The sequence below is a fragment of the Indicator indicator genome, chromosome 1 (assembly GCF_027791375.1).
Source record: "Indicator indicator isolate 239-I01 chromosome 1, UM_Iind_1.1, whole genome shotgun sequence".
NCBI lineage: Eukaryota > Metazoa > Chordata > Aves > Piciformes > Indicatoridae > Indicator > Indicator indicator.
In genome coordinates, this window is record NC_072010.1 from 118,291,413 (window position 1) to 118,297,412 (window position 6,000).

Below are 6,000 nucleotides of genomic sequence, written 5' to 3' on the forward strand. Positions count from 1 at the left end.
CTGTGAGGCCCTTGTGTTTTGAAAGTAAAAGACTTTGGCTGTAGAGTAAGGTGGGTACTCCTACTGCAATTTATTTATTGTTTAATTTTTTCATTAATCTCTGGCAAGTGCACATTTTAAGGAGCATATATTTAACATTTTGCTATATGACAGAGAACCATTACTGACTGGGCCCATATTTTACTCTCCAGAATTATCATTGGAAGAACAGACTATTTGTTTTTATCTGGCTCTGATAAACTGCCTCTCCTTTGAAGATCTCCTGCCAGCCCTGGAGAGCAGAGCAGGGCAGGAAACCACAAAGGACTCTTCCTAGCTGGCTATGGAAATTGCCCAAGACTATAAAAGATTAATCTAAGAATAGCAAATGGTCACTAATAGTGATGCAAAAAAAAACAGGAAGATGCAATTCAGTGGTGCTGTGCAGTCAAAGAAGTTCAGGTTCTGTTTCAGCAGTTAATGGACCTTATTCTGAAGTGCTGACTTCGAGGACAGGATTCAGTCCTACATGGATAGCATGAGGGAGCTGGGGACCAAGACAGAAGTTGCCTTTTATTAAGTCCTTTTTTGCTTTTTGCATCCCAAAATGACATTTTAATTAGCTGCTACACAGCCTCTGAGGGCTTGAAAAAGGCCAAGGAAAGGCAGAGAGAGAGAAATGCAAAAGGTGGTTTCCATTTTAAAATTAAGTGACTCATAATTCAAGGCATTAACTCATGACCTCAATGATTATAAATTGATTTTGGTCTCAATTCATTATTAAAAGACTGAGATTTTCTCCATCTTTTTCTTTAAGGCACACCACCTCAAAGTCATGGGATCAGCCTGGAGAAATCATTTACAAGCCATGGGGAGGGAAGATGGAGTAGCCAGGAATCATCCCAACGTGCATCATCTCACCAGTCCCTAGACATGCACATGGAAGCTACCTCCAGTGGTGCCCCTTGGAAGTGTTGCGTCTGCAGTCTGCAAGTTCTGCTCAGGTGCTACAACAGCACTGCCTAATGATGCCCAGTGAACAGAAATCTCTGCTATTCTTTCACTGCCCACTCAAAAACATGGAATTTGTTTGAGCTCACCCTGTTGAGCTCTTATGTGCTCCAAGGTGGTGGGAGTGTTTTGTCCTACGCTTGAGCCAGGAGCCATCATGGGAAGCTGGAGCCCAACAGTTTTAAATAAATGCAGGGCAGAATTTTTCATTGCACAGAGAAATTGGAGAGTCAAAAAGTGTAACTGACACAGCGACCACAGCTTTGTGCTAGTAGCTGAACTTTAGTTCAGTCTACACAAGTAACTCCTCTCCTCTTCATGTAGCTGAGCTGTCTGCTCCCTCTTTGAGGCTCTACAACATCACTGGACTTTCTCTTCAACATCACCCTAGCACTGGCCAGGATTCATGACACCCAAAGCAGGAAAGCTCATGAGGGGTCCAGGGGACTGTGGGACCTGTGTTTTCTTCCTTCTCCCAGGTAGAAGGATGTCTTATCCTTTATGGGAAACTTGGTAGAAAATAAACCAACCCATTGTTCAGCAGAGCGTTTCATTGATTCACAAAATTGCCCAGGTTCATTACCTTCTCCAGTAATAACACCTCACTGGTGTGTCAACAATGGTAGTGACAGAGCAACAGGGGAGAACCCTGAAAATAGCATATGGTGCAGTGTCAATGATGTTCTTCATTCTTGTACTCTTGGTATATCACAGTATCACAGAACATTAGAGGTTGGAAGGGACCTCCAGAGATCATCAGGTCCAACCCCCCTGCCAAAGCAGGGTCACTTAGGGTAGTCCACACAGGAATGCATCCAGGTGGGTTTTGAAAGCCCTCAGAGAAGGAGACTCCACAATCTCTCTGGGCATCCTGTTCCAGTGCTCCATCACCCTCATGGTAAAGAAGTTTCTCCTCATGTTGAGGTGAAATCTTCAATGTTCAAGCTTGTACCTGTTGTTCCTTGTCCTATTATTTTGCACCACCAAAAAGAGATTGGCCCCCTCCACTTGAATTAAAATCTTAATTTTTATATTCCTGCTCTCCTGTGCCCTCCCTCCTGCTTTACCAAGGTATGTGGATACCTTCCAGAACTTCTGCACCATGCTGTGAACTGGGAAGGGACTGTGCTGCCTTTCCACAGTTGCTTTCTGAGTCAGAGAAGGTCTGTGAGTTGCCTGAGACCATGTGGGAAATGTGTTAGGTTGTGGCAGGGAACAGAAATCCTGACATTGAGCAAGTGCCCTGCTGCATATTGCAGTTTGTCCTCCCTGCTACTCTGGCCTCAGAGGGAGTCCTTGACTTCTCTTTTTGAGCCACCACCTTCACCTGCTGAGGTTGCATTCGTTGTCAGCCACTGGTAATTCCCTGAAGGAGCACTTAAATCTTGCTCTCCTTGTAATTTTGTAAAATTTTCCTGCAGTTCCTTTTCTGATGTTCTCTAAGGACTCATTCACTCTACCTCAAATCTGGTGGTATTTACTTGTCCTCCCTCCTTTCCCTGCTTTGCATCCACACTAGAAACTGATACAAGCAAAGGCTTTGCGTGCTGATTCTTTTTTCCCCAGTTGTCATTTTGAGTTAAAAAATGTCCACAGAGTAAAGCAATGGCAATTTCTAATTTAGTAATAATTTGCTAAAGAAAGGAATTAGTAATTGGTGCTCTCAAATGTTAAACTTGTTATCTCTTTAATTACTCTTAGCTGGGTTTCTTGAAGACCTCATTAACTAAGCATCTGGGTTGTATAGATGCAGTTCTTCAGGTCTCAGATGCTTCCTGCAATTATCTAGCCACAAGAGGAAACTTATTAACATATCCAAATAATTAGTTGAAGGGAAGTAAATTCCCTCTATTCTGTAAAACTGGAAGGACTGATCTGTTACCTGGGTAAAGGAGCACAGCAGGCCTGCAGTGGGACAGCCTATTTTCTTACTCCTTAACATAAGGCTGTGCTAGCAACTCAGGCAAGCTCCCAGCCTCTTCCAGTGTAACCCAGAGGCTATCTTGCAGTACAAGATCAGCCACTTCCTTCCTTTAAAAATCTAAGCATTTTAATCACCATTCCCTCAGATCTTAAACATATATGGTGGACAAGGAGGTTATTTTCTGTATCAGCTCATCTTACCCCTCACCCCTTACACCAGTGTGGAGAAGATGAGATTGTGTTGGCTGTATTGAGGAATGAAAGGTCAGGCTTAGAGCCTACTTTTCCATTCCCTGTCCTTTGCACAAACCATGGAGTTGGTGAAACACCCCCTTACACCCCCTTCACTTGGCTCTCTTGCAAGCAAAAGGCCCTCTCTCAGTGATGTGCCTCAGCATGCTGAAAACCTTGTGACACACCGTCAGAGTACCTTGACTTACCTTTTCCACTGAGCCTCAGAAACTGCCTTTCTGCCCATTTTCTAGTTTTATTGCATTCCTTAGGATGAATCTGGCACTGGAGACTCCTCATCCTTGCTCACCATGCAGCTCTCAGCCATTCCTCTCCCTTGCTCTTAGCACATAGAGCAGTTCCCATGGGGGAAAAGCTCAGCCACATCAGCATGTATAGGCAGCAGGACGACACCTTCTTTGAGGCAGCAGTGACCTTGTCTGCCTATGAAGCCCATAAAATGGCACAACTACAACAACTCCAGGGTGAAGAGCTTGCCCTGGATGGTCTGAGACAGGAGTAGTCCTCTCCTGCAGCTCTCTCCTGTTTCCATGCTGGCTTCCAACTCTATAGTGGTAGCTCCCACACCAGCTGCTCACTAAAGCTTTGTTTTGAACAACTCCCTGGTTCTGCTGCCCACATTTCTTAGACCTACATTTGTACCTACAGGTGGTGTTAGATCTGCAATTGGTTACATGCCCAAATGATAAGTGTAGAAAACCATATTCCCTTCCCATCAGGCAAGGAGCCTCTCTATGCAGCTGTTACTAGCTTTGTATTACTCTGGGCAAGACCAGGCACATATTTAAGAAGGACAACAACAAAAGCAGGGCGGTGTTGCTGTTCCAAGGATATCCAAAACCCTGAAAAAATGAAAAAGTGTTCTCTGCTGTTCCATTCATCACTTGGGTGAAATTACATCTAAACCAAGTGGCTGGTGGAGTAACCATATGTCATGGGTTGAGTTGAATCTGCTGATGTGTATTCAATGCCATGCCAGCTTCAAAATGACAGTGCTGGCTGGAGCAAAGTATCATGGAGCTTGAAGTTCAGATTGTAACATAAGAGGCTTCCTGTTCTGGTTGCTGCTTCTGGTTTTCAGTTTTGGGGTGTTGGTCCTTTCTGCTGTGCTGGCTGTGGGCCTGGGGGCAGGAAGGTCACTGGCTTCTGCTGCTGCTTCTGCATTTTGCTGTGCTTTTCTGCAAACAGGCTGAGGTTATTGTGCATTGTATTACCTTATTAAATTCCTTATATCAATACAGAAAGGGTTTTTTTTTTTGTGTTACTTTTCCTCCTGTCTGTGTGGGGGAAAGGAGGCTTGTGAGAGCAGTCTGTGTTAACCCAGGACACCATACCATAATATGCCAGTATACAGTACAGCCAGACAATAGCATGAATCCATTCCTCTGAAGTGACAAGCACCACCAGAAAGAGCACATCATGTACAGCTGCATAAGGGTTTATTTAACATAACCAGGGCCAGGTCTCAGCATATCAGCCCCAAGTGCCTCCAGAAAGCAAATGCATCAACATGGCTAACATATGACTGAAAAAAACTAAAAATCTATGCACAATTCTTGCAACAAGCTTTAATTGAATCCTCTCATTCTCTCATTTCTCATTAGCTCAACCCTTTCCTGCCACATGTTGAGGTGCCAATATAGACTATGCAGGTTTAAGACAGCCCACTCCCACAAAGCCCACCCTTCCCCAGATAAGGAGGGAAAGTAACACAAAAATCCCTGGATTGAGATAAGGAGCTTGATTGAATGATTACAAAGTACAGTTACCTTAGCCTATTTTGCAGAAAAGCACAGCAAAAAGCAGAAGCAGCAGCAGCAGAAGCCAGCAATAAAATGTCCCCTGCTCCCCAAGCCTGCAGCCAGCCTAGCAGAAAAGACCAACATCCCAAACCCAGAAACTGGAAGCAGCAGCTGGAACAGGCAGGCTGTCATGTCACAGTCTGAACTACAAGCCCCAGGATACTTGGGGATACTTGGGGGATACTCTCCCCTATGAAGAGAGACTGAGATCCCTGGGGCTGTTTAGTCTTGAGAAGAAAAGACTGGGAGAGGATCTGATCAATGTCTATCAATATCTGAGGGGTGGGTGTCAAGTGGAGGGGGCCAGGCTCTTTTCAGTGGTTCACAGTGATAGGACAAGGAGCAATGGGTTCAAACTAGAACATAGAAGATTTCACCTCAACATGAGGAGAAACTTCTTTACAGTGAAGGTGACAGAGCCCTGGAACAGGCTGCCCAGGGGGGTTGTGGAGTCTCCTTCTCTGGAGACTTTCCAAACCCACCTGGATGCATTCCTGTGCAGACTACCCTAAGTGATCCTGCTCTGGCAGGGGGGTTGGACCTGATGATCTCTTGAGGTCCCTTCCAACCTCTGATATACTGTGAGGCTGTGATACTTGGCTCCAGCCAGCACTTTCATTTTGAAGCTGGCAGGATATTGTAGTGGTATTGAATACCCATCTGCAGATTCAACTGGCTAAACCCATGGCACTGGCAACTGAGATCAAGCAGCTGATGGAGAAACAGAATCTGCTTCTGTCGTGGGCTGGAGATCCACTGGAACAGTTCTTTCTGACTAAAGAAGATAACTGGATGAATGAATAAAAAAAAAAAAAAAAGTCAAGGAACGAATGCCTATTAAATGTTCCCACATGTTTGCAACCTGACTTTCCCAGCAGAGGACAAATGATCTTCTCAGAAATTTTCTGTGATCCACACGCTCGTCCCAAGAAAGAAAGTATCCTCATTAAGTTATAAAAGGAAGCATATGATTTTTTTTGATCAGTGAATTTTTTTGATCAGTGTTGGTGTGGTGGTTGCAGTAGTTAAGCTG